Source organism: Mus musculus, chromosome 3, assembly GCF_000001635.26.
Source record: "Mus musculus strain C57BL/6J chromosome 3, GRCm38.p6 C57BL/6J".
Lineage (NCBI taxonomy): Eukaryota > Metazoa > Chordata > Mammalia > Rodentia > Muridae > Mus > Mus musculus.
The window spans coordinates 135863253-135880042 of NC_000069.6; the positions used below are offsets into that span (position 1 = coordinate 135863253).

The following is a 16790-nucleotide window of genomic DNA, read 5'->3' on the forward strand; positions in this document are numbered from 1 at the left end:
TAGGTGATGTCAGGGCACGGACTGTGTCAGCAGCTGATATAAAGTGATATTCCGCATATAAGAAGTATTTTTGAGATCCTTGGATCTCCCTGAGAGTCTCACAGATTTAAATACATCAAATCACCTAATAAGTATTCCCCAAGCATCTAATGTGTTCCTGGTGCTGGGAATGTGTCAGGGAGATGGAGGGACACGCGTCCTGCCCTTGGTATGTAACATTCAAAAAGGTTACAAGTGTTACAGAGAACTGAAATCACTCTCTCTTGAGTGTCTCTCTTACTAGCTTGCCTTCCACCTCGCTTGCTCTCTCTCTCTCTCTCTCTCTCTCTCTCTCTCTCGCTCTCCCACTACTCTAGATGAGAATGTGTGGAGCTCATTCTCAGTTCTGATTTTTTTTTTTTTTTTTGAGGGGGGAGTGGATCCTTTCTTCTTCCCTTTGGCCTGGAGGGTGAGAGGGCTAAAGTAGATTCCTGGGTACCTGTGTTTGGAGAAGGCTACTGGATACTAAAAGGACTATGACTACATATCTGTCTTCAGCAGGAGCTCGTTTCAGCCCTGTTTGCTTTGCCATGAATGTGGCTCTTGGATTTAGCTTTCCCAAACGAAAAAAAAATTCTTCAGTCATGGCGAGGACTCTGGATGCTCTGGCTTAGGAAAAAAAAAAGGATCTGGGATTCCTAATGTGTCTCCAATTGATATAATGTCAACGCTGTCATTTTTGGTCCCCCCCCCCATGTCTGCCACATATCAATTATTAACTAATTTTAAAATTAAAACAATAATTTTTGAGGCTGGGTCTCTCCCACTAGAATTCACGATCTTCCTGTTTTTACATTCGAAGTGCTGGGATTACAGGAGGAGCTGCACCCCTTGCCCCTGTTTACTATTTAAAATCATATAATTTGAATGTCCTATTATTTACAAGACAGAAGTCAGTTAATTTCCTCTGGGTGTCTGTGCTCAGAATTGGTTAATAAGCAGCACAATGTCAAGATTCAGTTAAGAAGAGAGCACGGAAGGGCCGCTTGAAGGACTTTTGCCTTAAAATAATTTTAAATTAAAATATAATTTCATCAGTTCTTCCCTTTAACACTTCCTAAGTCTCTTCCCTCCAACCCTTTTGCTATTTTACCTTTATTCACTCTCAAATCGATGTCCTCTTTTTCTTCGACTATTATTGTGCATATATAAACACATATATAAATATCACCTATTGAGTCAGTGTAGTTTGTGTGTGTATGATTTCAGGGCTGGTCACATTAGATGAGCAAGGAGGTCTACTTCACAGTCGCCAGTCTTTATGCTTTGCAATAGTACTTAGCACCCAGGGGCCAAATCCTGTCTGTGAGCATCTTAGGTTCCTCAGTGGTCAAGTCAACCTGAGATCTTGCTTCAACCTGGGGTCTTGCTTCCCAGCTTTGGGCTCCCCACGCTCCACACAGCTTCCTAATGGAAATGTTGTCTAAGTTCTGACTACAGAAGATCTTCAGGAACAATGCTGGCAGTGCATGGAGGTTTGCCTGCCGAATGAATCCTTGTTAATTTTGACTCTATCATGGGGCTCATCAATTAATTACAATTTGTTCCTTTTGACTGTAGGCTAGGCTGTAGAATATCTTGGAAATATCTATAAAAAAACACTGTCTTTGAGGTGTTTTTTTAAATACATGATTCTAAAGTTTTAATTTAATTTAGCCTAATTTTTAAGATTTTAAAAAGAATGCCAATCTAAAAAACAGTCTCTTCTGTAGCCACAGCCCTCCCCATAGATGCTGTAGGTTTTCTTAGGGATCTACCCACACTGTTGCTTGCTGCTGCAGCCTCATTTGTTAGTGTATGTCCTGAAATCAGTGAGTGCATTTATCTAAACATGTTCTATACAAAATTGCTTTCACTAATCAAGCAAGACTTATCCCTATTTAGAAGAATTAGTGAGGTTTTACTCAATTAGGCTTGATGTCAAGTTAATTTTTGCCCCATTAGTATAATGAAGAATTGCTATGCTGCTCTATTATGCATGGGGATTGATAAAAAGTAGAAAATTAATGCCAAACATTTTTTATTTGGAAAACAAGGAGAGGAGTGAGAGGTTTGAGTGAATTATCCTGGATACAAGAAGAGGTGCCTAATTTGTACCATGTAGAGAGCCCAGTTGCAAATCAGCAGAAGCCACAGAACACTTGGCGTGCATCCCACTGACGGAGGGTCTTTAGCATCAGCTTTCTCGTTTGATTTTTAACAATTATGTTATAAAAGGCATCTATCTTGTAATTGTCATTCTTGCTAAAGTAGGTTCCTTCCTTCCTTCCTTCCTTCCTTCCTTCCTTCCTTCCTTCCTTCCTTCCTTCCTTCCTCCCTCCCTCCCTCCCCCCCCTTTCTGCCTGCCTGACTCCTTCCTTCCTTCCTTCCTTCCTTCCTTCCTTCCTTCCTTCCTTCCTTCCTTCCTTCCTTCCTCCCTCCCTCCCTTCCTCCCTCCCTCCTCTTCCCTCCCTCCCTCCCTCTCTCTCCTTCCCTCCTCTTACCTCTCTGCCTGCCTGTCTTCCTTCCTTCCTTCCTTCCTTCCTTCCTTCCTTCCTTCCTTCCTTCCTTCCACCCTCCCTCTCTGCTTCCTTCATTCCTTATTTCCTTTTTAATTCTGCTATTTATGCTTTCAAAACTACTTATTTTGTGCTCTGTTCTTTACATGCCACATCCTGCAGCTTGGGAATCCCGAAGCAGGACCTGGTGAGTTTACATTTGCTTAGTAGGTTGCATGATGGAAATTTTCCCTAAGCCAAAGGGCTTTGTGGTTCTATGAATGGCATCCACGTTTCTTGACAAGTGCTTTAATTCATTCATGGTATATATTTTGATATATCTAATATAAAGATTCCAAACTAGAACAATGATTTTGAGTCTGACATCATGTTACAAAGTAGAGTCTTACACATATGCATCCTCTCACATCCATAATGCACACAGACATATAACTGCATAACATCTACAGATATTCATCTGCTTATAATGATGTCTGTTTAGTCTGAAGCAATCATCTAGATTTTTAAAATTAACATTATTATAGTGATAATTATGTTACTGATAAAGATAATGAATAAAACATAATTGTAGTCACTTGAAGAACAATTTTAGTGTCAATTCATAACAAATGAACCTTCAGGTTGGAATCAGATCATTGGTTGGCTGGTAACTTTGATCATACTGTATTTCTGTTTCTTTAGATAGAGAATTCCAATTATTCTGAGAAGATAAACCCTATTAATGACTCATCATTTATGTTAACCAAGTCTCTGGCCTTTGACTCTATCCAACATGCTTATCAGTGGTCCTTTATTAAGAAGCACTGTAAGTTCTGAGTTCTAATCAGTAGAGAGACCAGGGTGTGAACTTAATTCTTTCTGTTTTCAAAAATGTAAAAAAGAAATGGTAAGAATAATGGAGAGGGATTTTTGAGTGGAGAGAGGAATGGGAGGGTAAGTTATAGTGGGGAGAACTGATACAAAATTATTTGAAAAAGCTATATGGAAACGTATATAATAGAAGACTTTAAATGCTGTTACCCTAAACAGGGTATTTATTATCTTTTCCCAAGAGTCATAGTTTATAAATAAAAAACCCATTGCCAGATTCTGAGATATTACCCTGGGTTATTAGTCAGGAATATGCCAGAGACCTCCATAAACAATACATGTTGATTGCCAATGCTCTTAGTTTTCCAGCATAACTTACCATAACACCTGAGGACCTATTACTGCTGCAAACACCACACACTTGGGCCATAGGGCATGGAGAAATCTAATTCTAATTATGAGATGGAGCTGTCTTGGCAAATCCTGTAGAGAGGTCTTTTGACTGAGCTAACACCTGATGGCATGTCTCTAGGTAGGACAGAATTCAGGAACACAAAGATGATCTGAGAAGCTAAGAACAGTGTGGATCCTGCTACCCAATGACAACAGAGAAAATTCTAGATGGAAACTCTCCAAAGCATCTTTAAACTATCATTGTATTCTAACATAGTACTGATGATCTAAGCAAGATGTTGGTACTCAAATTACTTTTTATTAATATGACGAAATTAGAAGAGTCAGCCAAGAAGGAAACTATAATCTTCCACTTATGCTTGCAGTTGGAACAACAGAATGTGTGGGGCAGATGCCAAAGCCCCCTGATGATCTTTCTCACAGAGGTAAGAGTTACTTTAAGTCTCTATAAAGTATCAGCAGGCCTCAGAACAAAGTAATTTATTCAAGGACAGATGTGCTTGAGTCAATGACATTGCCCAGGATGGAGGCCAGGAAATAGCAATAAAATAATCCCTGGACCCAGAAAGCCTCAAGACTCTTGAGAAAAATGATGTCAGGAAAACCTGTATCCCCAACATAATACAAATGATTAACTGTTTGGCTCTACAAAATAACAACAACAGCAACAACAGCAGCAACGGCAGTAGCAGCAGCAGCAGCAGTAGCAGCAGCAACAACAACAATAACAATAACAACAACAACAACAATAACAGTAACAAAATAGGTTGCTGTCCCTTGGCTGTTGGCCTTTTATTGAGCAGGTATCTGAGTCAGATAGTTTGACTTTACTGTTTTGTTTTGAGTGTGTTTTATGTTTTTTAAACTGTATGATACTGGTCAAGTCCTTGCTTCTAATATTTTTTAAAAATTTATTTTGCAGTTAGAAACTTAGTGTCATTTATCTCAGGTGATTCAGAGATACTTTTTTTTTTTTGGTTTTTTGAGACAGGGTTTCTCTGTGTAGCCCTGGCTGTCCTGGAACTCACTTTGTAGACCAGGCTGGCCTCGAACCCAGAAATCCGCCTGCCTCTGCCTCCCGGGTGCTGGGATTAAAGGCCTGTGCCACCACGCCCCGCAGAATATGCTTTTCTAATAATAAGCATTTGACAGGTGATATGCCTTTTCTCCTACTACCTTAACGATCCTCTCCAAATAACCTAAAAAAAGCAAAAGTGTGTGTCTTGCAAAGGAAGGCAGGACCACTGTCAGGGAAAGCCTGCTTTATCCCAGGGAGTCTCTGGGATATGTTGCTGGACTCAGAGCTCGGTATCATCAAGCTTTCTCATTTGATGTCTCCAGAACAACCTTCCCTTTGCTTGTTTAGTTATTGAACACTGGTTAATTTCTAAGTACTTGGTTTTAAATAAGCAAAAAGAGTCTCCGCCCATCAAGAGCCTTTAATCTGGTTCCTAGGTTTTGAAGACAAGGAATGGGTAAACATATGACACATGCCTTTGTGCTTTCTGAGTCTTGTATTGCATAGAGAAGGTGAACAGGGACAATTTCCTGCACGTTTCTTCTATGTTGTATTCTTTGGAAAGATTCGAGTGGATGGTTCATGGGGTGACAATTTGTGGGTGTGTTCTGAGAGAAAAATGTTCTTTTGCTGTGAGTATGCTTTTGTTTATCCAGCCAACAACTATTCATGGAGTGTCTATTATGCTAGATACTTGCTGGAGAGAAATGAAGCCCAGGTGATAAGGCTCCATATTCCCTAGAGATAAGACTTAGGTTGCTTGGTATCGGATTTGGATCCTGTCTCACTTCTAGAGGTCACATTACTGGACCTCCCCATTCCTCAGCGTGCTCTCTTGGAAGATGGGAATAGTGTGTGCCTAAGATTGCTATGAGGAGTGAACGGCCATACAGCAGTCCTGGGATTGGAGGAAGTGCAGTGCCCTATGAACTGTCCTTACCAATGTTCTGTGCTGTGTGCTCTTGGAGTAGATTCTGCATCTTCCACCTTAAATTTCTCACTATAGAAATCTCTTTTCTCACAGTGTCCAGTGCATCTTTATAGCCCCGCCCCCATTAATGTGGCTCCCACCCCTTACACCTTCCACTTACAATCCAGACATTTCCTGTTTTCCTGAATATTGAAATACAGACTAACTCCTTTCTGGTTATCTCTCAGAGAAGGCCTTTTTATTCTGCCTCTGTGTGGTTCACTTCTCCTCCCCTGGCAGCCTGCCTGTTTCCTAACACCCCACTGTGGTTCTAATGGCTTTTTCAGCCTCCTCATCCATCCGTCATTCTTTACCTCTTACCACTATGCCCAAGCTCCACGCTCTAAAAGGCTAATCTCTACTGCCAACAGAAAGAACTCCCACTTTTTTTTTCCAGGGCCGTGTATCCAATCAATCAATCAATCAATCAATCATTTTTATTGCACTGGGTGCGATCCTTTATAGTTCAGTTCTTGACATACATAATACATGGTAAATGCTGTACATACAACAGGCAGGAGGCAGGACCAGGCTCCTTCCTCCTGATACCCCATGAAACCTTCCTGCTGAGCACTGAAGGTATTTCTGTATTTTGGAAATGCTACTTTTCAAGATACTAGCAGCTGTTTTTTTTCCCCCAGCTTATATTAAAACATAACTAATCTCTGGTATCTTTTTTTTTCCCCCAAGACAGGGTTTCTCTGTGTAGCCCTGGCTGTCCTGGAACTCACTCTGTAGACCAGGCTGTCCTCGAACTCAGAAATCCACCTGCCTCTGCCTCCCAAGTGCTGGAATTAAAGGCGTGCACCACCACGCCCGGCCTCTCTGGCATCTCTTGAAAGTCTCTTTGAGAGTCTTCAGTGACTGTGAGGGTTGTATAGGCTGGAGAATTCCTTATACAGGTTTATAGGATGTGATACCATGCTTCCTGAGTGCACCAGAAGATCAACATCACTGGTTTATGTAACAACAAGAGGCAGTCTTTCAGAGAGCTGGAAGTAGTCTATCAGGGTGACTGTACAAATTGAATAAGAATGTTGATTAAATTCTAAGGGCAAATAGTAGCAGATTTCTTGAACACCTTTAACGTTTCTCTTAAATTTGTTTTTTTTTTTCAAAGTAGTAAAGTGCTGCTGTTCCAAGTGGAACATGAATGACAATCATTTCTACTTATTTTAACTAAGACCCCCCCCATCCCAAACAACTTGACTCATATTCCACAGAAAGACTGGAGACAAAGAAAACAATTTCAAGTTTCTCGAAATTGTTATTTTCTCATTAACAGTTATTTTCATTACCATAAGGAGTTGTAGAAGTAGCTTTGAGATTTTTCCTGAAACCACATTTTCCTGTCAACTTAATGCATTTGAATTCTAGTTGGCTGTATGTGTTAATAACAGAATTAATTTCTCCTGACTTAACATGAAATTTCACTTTGGTGACAGTGAGCCGAGGAAGGACTCCTTAGCTGTAAAATACAAACATTGAAATCACTAGAAACCCTAGCCATAACAACAAAATGTTTGAATATTATACATTTTAGAATGCCTTTAATACTTTATAATCTTTTGTGCCTATTTACCAAGGTTTTATTTTTTTACTAAAATATGTGTCATGGTGCATATGCTATTTGTGAGCGCTATGTTGGGCATGGAGTTAGACCTCCCACTCCAGAAAGAAAACGAAGCATTTAGATGAAGATAAAAAATAAACAGAAGGGACAGAGACAATTCACAGAACTTGGGGATGGAAGAAGTGGTCTGCACAGGGAGGCACAGGAGCATGAGGCTGAGCTAGAGGCGTTAATAGTCTACAGAGGTTAGTCTAAGAACCAGAGAAGTAGGAAGGTACTGGAGGTGGAAGGCTCTAGTCTCAAGAGTCCACTGTAAGTGAAGCAGTGATTGTTAATTAGAGGCATACATAGCTAAGCCATATTGCTTCTCAAGGAGGGAGCCAGAGGAAAAGCATTCCCACCTTGTCTCACCTTTCCCTCTGATTGTATGTGTGAACTCCTTCTACGGAGGCAAGTGGAAGCTAGAGGCATGACAACCATACAGGTGTCATGGGGCACAGGGCTGGGGTAAAACAGGCATGCAGAGTATCTGAATTGGGTAAGTGAATGAAACCTGTGAGTTTCTGCCTTCTTTTTCTGTGAGCTTCTATTCTTATTCTTTATGTGGTTGGACAGTACAGCAGATGGACAGAACACCTCCAACTCTCACTGTCTCTCTGCATGACGTCATATGAAGATCATTGTAGCCTTCAACTGATCTGCTGACGACCACCAATGTTCTTCATTTAGGGTGGCGAAGGAGGGAGTGGAAAAGAGGCAAGTGAGAAGCACTAATTTTAACTGCCCATCACTCTCCTAGTTGGGTATCACTCTAGGATGATAGCTATAGCTTCCCATTTCCAGTTAAATCCATGTTTACCACAGTGTCTGCCATCACCTCACGTGGCAGGGACCATTTTCAGATCTGGCATCCCAAACCTTCATTTCTTTCAGAACTGAGCCCTTGGTGGTCTTGTTTTTATTGGGATGTTTTCCCTTGAGCAAAGACTGCCGGGAGTATTGAGAGCAGTCTCTCCAAATTCCCTGGGTTCTAAGGATGATTTCTGTCTCATTCTGTATCAGGATATTAATTCTCCCTGGAACTAGTGTAGTGACTTCATCTACCTGCTGGCTTCCACCCAGTAGGAAAGTAGAAAATGATGTTTCCTGATGCAATCATCAGTCCCTTAAGCAGTAAGCCTTTCAAAATCACCAAGTTCAATGGGTAGTAAGAATTCTTTGAATTTTAATTTAAGACTGGCTGCTCTCACCTATAGCCAGAGGTAAAGGTGTGCATCTTATTATCAGGGCTGTTTTCTGTGATCCTTTTTCAATGGGAAAATTTTTACGTGATTCTAGAAATACAGGTGTATCAAATAAGCATGCAAACAAAGCATTTACTGATATTAATTCATAAAAATATTTTCAGACATCTTTTGGACAGGTATAATTTCACCACTCATTAAAGACAAAAGCAAGTGTGCTTGTAAATGAGATGGACGTGCTTGCTTATTTTTGCATTAAGTATCCAATCTTAGCTGAGTGTTTGGTGCTGTAGGGCAAAGATCACCTTCAACATTTATTAGAGTTGATTAATATTTTGATTGCAAATGCCAAATACATTACTTAATATAAATACTTTTGAAAAAAATAAAAGGAACACATTTAATGCTATTTCAGATTTTTGGGGGTTTGTTTTTGCTAATCCCAAATCAAAATTCACGAAATGATTTATTGTGAAAACTGCAATCAGCAATTCAAATAGCAATTTACAAATCAAACACTTGAATATAACACAAACCAAAATATACTGAGGAGTGACAGTAGAAAAAATATTAAATGTCTTTGTTTTCCATAATTAAACTATTAATGTTTCTATAAAAGCAGAAATATTGTTCATAGGCGTGGCTAATGTCATAGTATGATCACATGAGTGGTGCTGAGAACACAAGAGTTCAGAATCAAGGCTGTCACGTGATCAAAGCAGGGGAACACTGTAAAAACACCTACGATTCATTTCTCATCTGATTTTTAGTAATAGGACGTACAAAAATCATTCACTGTTGCCAATTTTTTTGTGACCCCAAAATTTAGTCACATGAACCCCATCGGGGGAGGGCTCTTAACTCAGGATAACTGGACTTTGTAGCATACTACAACCATTCCTGAAGCTGTGAATTCTCTGTGATAGAGTTAAATATATATCTATATATGTATACACACACACACACACACATATATATATATAAACACACATTCATACATATATATGTATATATGTACATACACATATATGTATATAATAATACTATATTACACAATATATATGTATATGTATACACACACACACACACACACACACACACGTGTGTGTGTGTGTGTGAATGAATCTGCTGACAGGAGGCATTTGTCCATACTCTATGGACAGCATGGTAACTGTGTTGGTCCCTTGGCTTGCATTCTAACTGAACTTTTCACCACGGTTCCATCCGGATGCTTCTATGGGGACTAAGTGACCCAAACTACACATTGTATGAATGAATTGATTGTGTTCCTTCTTTTGCTGGAAACCAGTATGGAGGCCATTTTTACAGATGACCTTGGTGCGCTATATAAACCTCTAAAAGATACTACTTGCACAAGTATTGGCAGCAAAGAAGGCATGTATCAAACAAGTCTATCTTTGTGAGTCTAATGAGTGAGTACCCCTCACAATGAGAGGGGGCTAGGGTATGTCCTAGCCATACACAGCTAGCTGGGCCATGTTGTTCTTGGGCAGGGGAGCTTCATGCCATTTTGGCTTTCCACAGGTTGGGCCTTTCTTGAACTCTGGAAAGCCAGATCACCTCTGTAGAGGAAGAGGGTGTTGAAGCCATTAATAACCTCTTTCCCTACTCTTCTGGCATTTTTTTTCTATGTGGACTCATTAAGCAAATATCAAGATGGCTATTGAAAGACACAGAATGACAATTGTAATCAGATTTTGTTCACTTTATTGTGAAGGCTGTCCTCTGGGTTCTCCTTTATGAGATTTAGGCAAAGAGAATTAGCCTTGTGCCATGGGTTTACTAAGAACCCCACCCTTAACACTTCATTACAGGCATCTTCACTACCAATTTTCCAGTTTTGTCTTTGAAAAGTTCCACCCGGGTTTATGTAGTATGAGACCTCAGACCCACTCCTTTGTAGGGAGTAGAGAATCAGGCATTGCATCCAAATTCCTTCTAACTTGGAGGGTTGCCCTTTATCGCTGTGTCTCAGGTCAAGCTTGCAAGACTGGCTGGTGCTGACACACTCACAGATCTGACACAGTGAGCTGGCTGGTGGGAGCTCCTTTTGAAGCTTTGTTTTGAGGGAAAAGAGCTAATTAGGGTGAAATGTCATAAGACTGAATCATCTGGGACTATAACTCACATGCATGCATCTTCAAGATCCGAGTGGACCTCTTCTTTAGGTGCACATTAGTTTAAAAATGGAACAAAGTTGTGAATATCAAATTTTAAACTTTGCTGGATCAGATTATAGCCAGTTAGTTACACATGATCCTGCATCTACTGGGTTTTCTATGGCCAGAGATGAGTTTCTGTAAGGACCCACCAACCAACATCTAATGCTAAAGAGGGTATTGTTTTACTCTAAAATCCTAGAAGTCTGTGTATGATTGATAGACCACAGTTTGCCAGAAGATCTTTTGTAGCATCTCTGAATGCTATCGTCTCTTCCAATTTTACTGGTTCTGAAAGGTCATCAGGACCAAGGGTCAGGACGTACTAGAACCTGAACTTTGCAGAGACTGTATTCTTTTCTTCCCTTGGAAATGTAATATTCCTGATCTGTAGCTCTCCTTCTATTTCCTCTCAACTTTGAATCTTATGAAAAAAGCAAATTAACATTTCCTTTTGGGGGGGGGATCTGATTTCCTATGGTATTTCCAGCTACAATGATTTCCAGTAGGAAATAGTGGCACAACGAAGTGAATAAACATCAAAGAGGCCTGCTGGAGCCTGAAAGGAGAGTTGTCATAAGAGAAACTGTGGTCTTCATTTGAGGGATACAGACAGCTTGAGGTGGGCAGAGTACACAAAGAAACTGGAAGAATAAAAACGTGACTTCTCCTGTTTTCCTTTCTGTAGGGATTCCCCAGTGGCAAGTGGAAATACAAAACAAACCAAAAAAACAAATAAACAAACAAAAACCAAACCAAAAACAAAAAACCCAAACATTTCAGGAGTCATATTCAGAGAGAGGAGGAGGAGGCAGAAGAGGAGTTGAGTCATTTCTGAGCTATTTATCATATGCTTGTAGTGCTAATTCTGAATGCTCCTTTCTGGGCTATGAATTGCAACGAAATGAGGGTTCTTTTATTTATATTTACAACCTCACTTAACACAGTTCCTGCTGTGGAACAGATACTGTACTCAATGAATTATTAAGTAGTCTGACCCCATAACTACTGTGTGATTTTTTTTGAGCATCTTGCTTCTAATCTCAGATGGTCATTCTCTGTGTCTCCAAAATGAAAATACTGAAATGTGTGTGGTTTCAGTCTTGAGGGTGTTGTAATGACCAGGGGAAGATGCAGATGCTAGCAGCAGACCTGCTTTATATATAAATTGTGAAGTACTGTGGATGGATAGGACAACAATTCTTTTCACGTTCCCTCCCAGAGTCTGTAACTTTCTGGTTCCTGTTAACTTATGAGATCAGACCTTTACCAGAGCTGGAGTTGTGAGGTCCTTGGCAGCTCTTACAAGGTGACTTGGTCACCTGTCTTCAAGAGGCTAAGTAAACAGGCAGATGATCCATGCAGAGAAAGGAGATGCATTCCCAGGACACCTTGGGAAGAAGAATGAATTAGAGAGGGTCAAACCATTCTCCTACAGCACTGGCTTACGTCCTTCCTAGTTTTTGTTTTTGTTTTGTTTTGTTTTGTTTTTCTGTTTTCTTTTTTTTAACTTTTAGAGACAGGGCCTCATTATGTCACCCTAGCTTGCCTGCAATTCTTTATGTAGACTAGGCTGGCCTTGAACTCACAGAGATGTGCCTGCCTCTGCCTCCTGCTTGCAGGGATTAGAGGTGTGCACAACAACGCCTGGCTCAAACTGCTTTTCTTAAGCCACCCTTTGTTTAAAGTTGATGTCTGTCAACTCCAGTTTGTTACTTATGTTATATTAATTTCCATTCAAGGACACATTGTATTTTTTTTTACCTTTATTTACATAGTTTTCATTTCTTGACATCTAGACCCTTTTGTTACCAATGTAATTTTCTGTAGGTTGTTACGTTCCTTTTTGACTTCATGCAGCACAGGAATACAAAATTTAACCTTTCTCTAGAATGGTTGTTTGTCTTTGTCTTCTCGCCAATAAACTTTACAGGCAATAAACCATAGAAACCTGTTTGCAGATCCTGGCTCATGTCATGTGTGCTAACTGGAAACATAAATCAAACTAGGGTTGCTCTAGCGGGACAGTCGCTCTTTCCTTCATGCATAGCAAGCCTTGCAGGCAGCCTGCTACCAGAACCCTTCTAGTTAGCAGTAGGGTCTTTCAAGTCTTCAAGGATCTACAATGCCCATTTGGAATTCTCCCCCTCCATGTCTCTACCCCCAACCATGGCTCCACTCTTTTCTTTTTCACCATATTAAAAAAATATATGCAAATCATAAAAATGTATAGAATATCTAGAAAATATAAAGATGTTTTTACAAATGGCATCCCCAGCATTTTCTGCCAAAGAGCATTATGATGAGAATTTATATGTATGTATGTATGTATGTATGTATGTTTGTATGTATGTGAATATATATATATATTCAAATATATTTGTTCTTAGTCTATTAAGGACTTTTTAGAAAGGTATCCACCTTTCTATAAAACACAGTTTTATTGTTTTTATTCTCACATTGTGTTTTGGACATGTTTGCATGTGGAAAAATAGGAATTTCCAAAGTCTTTCATGGAGGGGAGAGCCATATTTATGTGATCGGTATTCTTCTGGAAGACAGCCATGACCTCTTTGTCCTCTCCTCATCTCCTTCTCACTTCCTGCTACCCTTTTAGTCTCGTCCCTTCCTCTTTTATCTGTCACCTCCTGTCTTCCTCCTCCTTATCCCCCTCTTTCTTCCTCACATTCCTCCACACTTGCCTTCTTGCTCCCTCCTTGCCCTTCCATGCCTCTTCTCCCGCTTCAACTTCATGTGCATTACTGAAGCTGTTCCCCTAGGGAACCACCTGATATGTGCATTTTTTTTTCCGAGACAGGGTTTCTCTGTGTTCCAGGCTGTCCTGGAACTCACTTTGTAGACCAGGCTGGCCTCGAACTCAGAAATCCGCCTGCCTCTGCCTCTCGAGTGCTGGGATTAACTTCTTCCTCCTCTTCAGCTTGTGTCCAGTGGTGTCTCCTTAGACTCCCATCTGCATTCATAATTTCGGGGAGTGATATTCTTCCGACCCTCATTCAGATTACTCTACATTTTGTCTGATTTCATTTGCATTCATCTATCAAATAACGGGCATTAAGTAGAGGGGTCAAGGACACCAGGAGAACACAGCCCACTGACTTAGCTAAGCAGGGCTCATAAGGGCTCACAGAGACCGAAGCTACAAGCACGGGGCCTGCAGGGTCCTCTGCACATGTTACAGTTGTGTAGCTTGGTATTTTTTTTCGGGGGGGGGGGACTCCTAACAGTGGGAGCAGGTATGTCTCTGTCTATTTTGCCAGGTCTTGGGACTCTTTTTCTCCTATTAGGTTGCCTTGGCCAATCTTGATATGAAGGCTTTTGCCTTGTCTTATTGTATCTTGTTTAGTTATGCTTTGGTGGTTGTCTCTTGGATGTCTGCTCCTTTCTTAAGGAAAAGGGAGGGGGAGTTACCTTGGGAGAGAGCGGAGCTCGAGGTTGACTAGGAGAAGAGGGGAGGGAGATTCTGGCTAGGATGTATTATAGGAAAGAAGAATCTGTTTTCAATTAAAAAAATTAAATAAAAGATTTGTGGGAAACAAAAGAGTCTTGCTGAAGCCCAGAGTGTCAATCTGCTCAGTACCCCGACCCCCACCCTGAACGCAGCTGTAGATCCTGGGCTCACAGTCTTTTAAAACTAGGCCTTAGCCTTATCGTGGCTGAGGATTGCAAAGTCATCTTGAAGAATAAAAGCAGACAAGGAACCAAGCAAGCAAGTGATAGCAGCAGGTTTGCAACTGTAGCACTAAGCAAAAGTTTAAAAATGAAGATCAGGAGAGGAAAATCCACTAGTGTGGTTAGCTTTTTCAGTGGTCTCTCCTTAGTGATTTACTCTGGGTGAATTATGAAAGAACGGCAATTGTTTGCCTCCTGGGTGACTTTGGTTTGTTGCAAAGCGATTAACAATGTATGGCCCCTAACTTTCTCAACGGTCTAATTTGAGACCTGAGCACACAGAGCTCGAAGGAAGTATAATGAACAAGGCCAGTGAGGCCTGTGTGTGCAGGCAAGAGGGTCATGCTGGATTTATCAGTGCCATTTGTTTTGTAGAATCAAAGGTGTTTGCAGAGTCACCTTGCATGTAGGTTTCCGAGGCTCGATCTTGCATATTTTTCCCTAAATCATCACAAGAAATAAGGAAATCATAAGCATAAGAGTGGTGAGGTAAGCCAAGTGGGGAAGTGAAGCAATTGCTGGAATTCAACTCTGTCCTATTAAGTGTAACTGGGCAACGTGTTTACCACACCCAGCTCACTTTCTCTGTGGCTTTCCCCATGGCGCCCTTTGTTTCAGGTGAGCAGTCACTGCTTCCTGACTCAAGGTCCACTTTCACCGAAGCTCATTAACATTCATTTGTCACGCACTTAAAATACAGGTATGAAATAAGAAGACCTAGTCTAAAGAGAAGATGGCATTCTCTCTGTGCAAGTGTTGAGAAGAGTTTTGGGGCTAAGAGTTCAGGAAGAATTCTCAATAGGAAGTGCTTTTAGGGTTCACCACAGAGGAGACTCCCCTCCCTCCTTAGCCATCAGTCAGTGACCACTGTGCCAAAGGGGACACCCAGCTTTGTTTTCACCTCCAGGTAAATTCACTAACTTTTCCACTTTAATTTCTTTCACTCTACAGAAATTATAATAGTTTTTCTTACCTCAGATTTATTTTTTTGAGGTAAATTAAATATATAAGGTGCTTAAAGCAGGGCCTGGGACCTACTCAAGCCATTTGACTTTGTGGTCACTACTTCATAACAACAACAGCAAGGATGAAGATGGTGACTACAAATGACTCTCTCCTTGTAGAGCAGATGCTCTCAATCTGTGGGTCATGACCCCTTGAGGGGGGCAGATGACCCTTTCACAAGGGTCACCTAAGACTATTGCACAACACATATATTTACATCATAATTCATAACAGTAGCAAAATTAGGGTTATGAACCAGCCACAAAATAATTTTATGGTTGGGAACATGAGGAACTGTATATATTTTTTCTTTTTTTATTAGATGTTTTCTTTATTTATATTTCAAATGTTAACCCCTTTCCTGGTTTCCCCTCCGGAAACCCTCATCTCCTCCCTGCTCCCCCTGCTCACCAACCTACCCACTCCCTCTTCCTGGCCCTGGCATTCCCCTACACTGGCATAGAGACTTCACAGGACCAAGGGCTCCTACTCACCATTGATGACTGACAAGGCCATCCTCTGCTACATATGCAGCTGGAGCCATGGGTCCCTCCATGTGGACTCGTTGGTTGGTGGTTTAGTCCCTGGGAGCTCTGGGGGTACTGGTTAGTTCATATTGTTGTTCCTACTATGGGGCTGCAAACCTATTCAGAAACTTGGGTCCTTCCTTTCTCTAGTTTCTCCATTTGGGATGCTGTGCTCAGTCCAATAGTTAGCTGAGAGCATCCACCTCTGTATTTGTCAGGCAATGGCAAAGCCCCTCAGGAGACAGCTATATCAGGCTTCTGTCAGCCAGCACTTGTTGGCATCCATAATAGTGTCTGGGTTTGGTGACTGACTGTATATGGAATGGATCCCCCGGAGGGGCAATCCCTGGATGGCCTTTCTTTCAGTCTCTGCTCCACACTTTGAACTCCTCCCATGGGTATTTTGTTCCCCCTTCTTTGTTTTTTTCCCCCCCCACATTTTTATTAGATATTTTCTTCATTTACATTTCAAATGCTATCCCAAAATTCCCCTATACCCTACCCCGCCCTGCTCCCCTACCCACTCATTCCCACTTCTTAGCCCCGGCTTTCCCCTGTACTGGGGCATATAAAGTTTGCTAGACCAAGGGGCCTCTCTTCCCAATGATGGCCAACTAGGCCATCTTCTGCTACATATGCAGCTAGAGACTCTGCATATAACCTTCATATAGAGCTCTGAGGGTTACTGATTAATTCATAGTGTTGTTCCACCTATAGGGTTGCAGACCCCTTCAGCTCTTGGATACTTTCTCTAGCACATATATTGGGGGCCCTGTGTTCCATCCTATAAATGACTGTGAGCATCACTTCTGTATTTGCCAG

The 16790-nt window shown here is 41.1% G+C and overlaps 1 protein-coding gene across 4 annotated transcripts in view; it reads left to right on the forward strand.

Annotated features, from left to right (window-relative positions):
- Slc39a8 (solute carrier family 39 (metal ion transporter), member 8) overlaps positions 1-16790 on the forward strand; it is a 71691-nt gene that overhangs the window by 46371 nt on the left and 8530 nt on the right. The gene's annotated exons all lie outside the window — the stretch shown is intronic.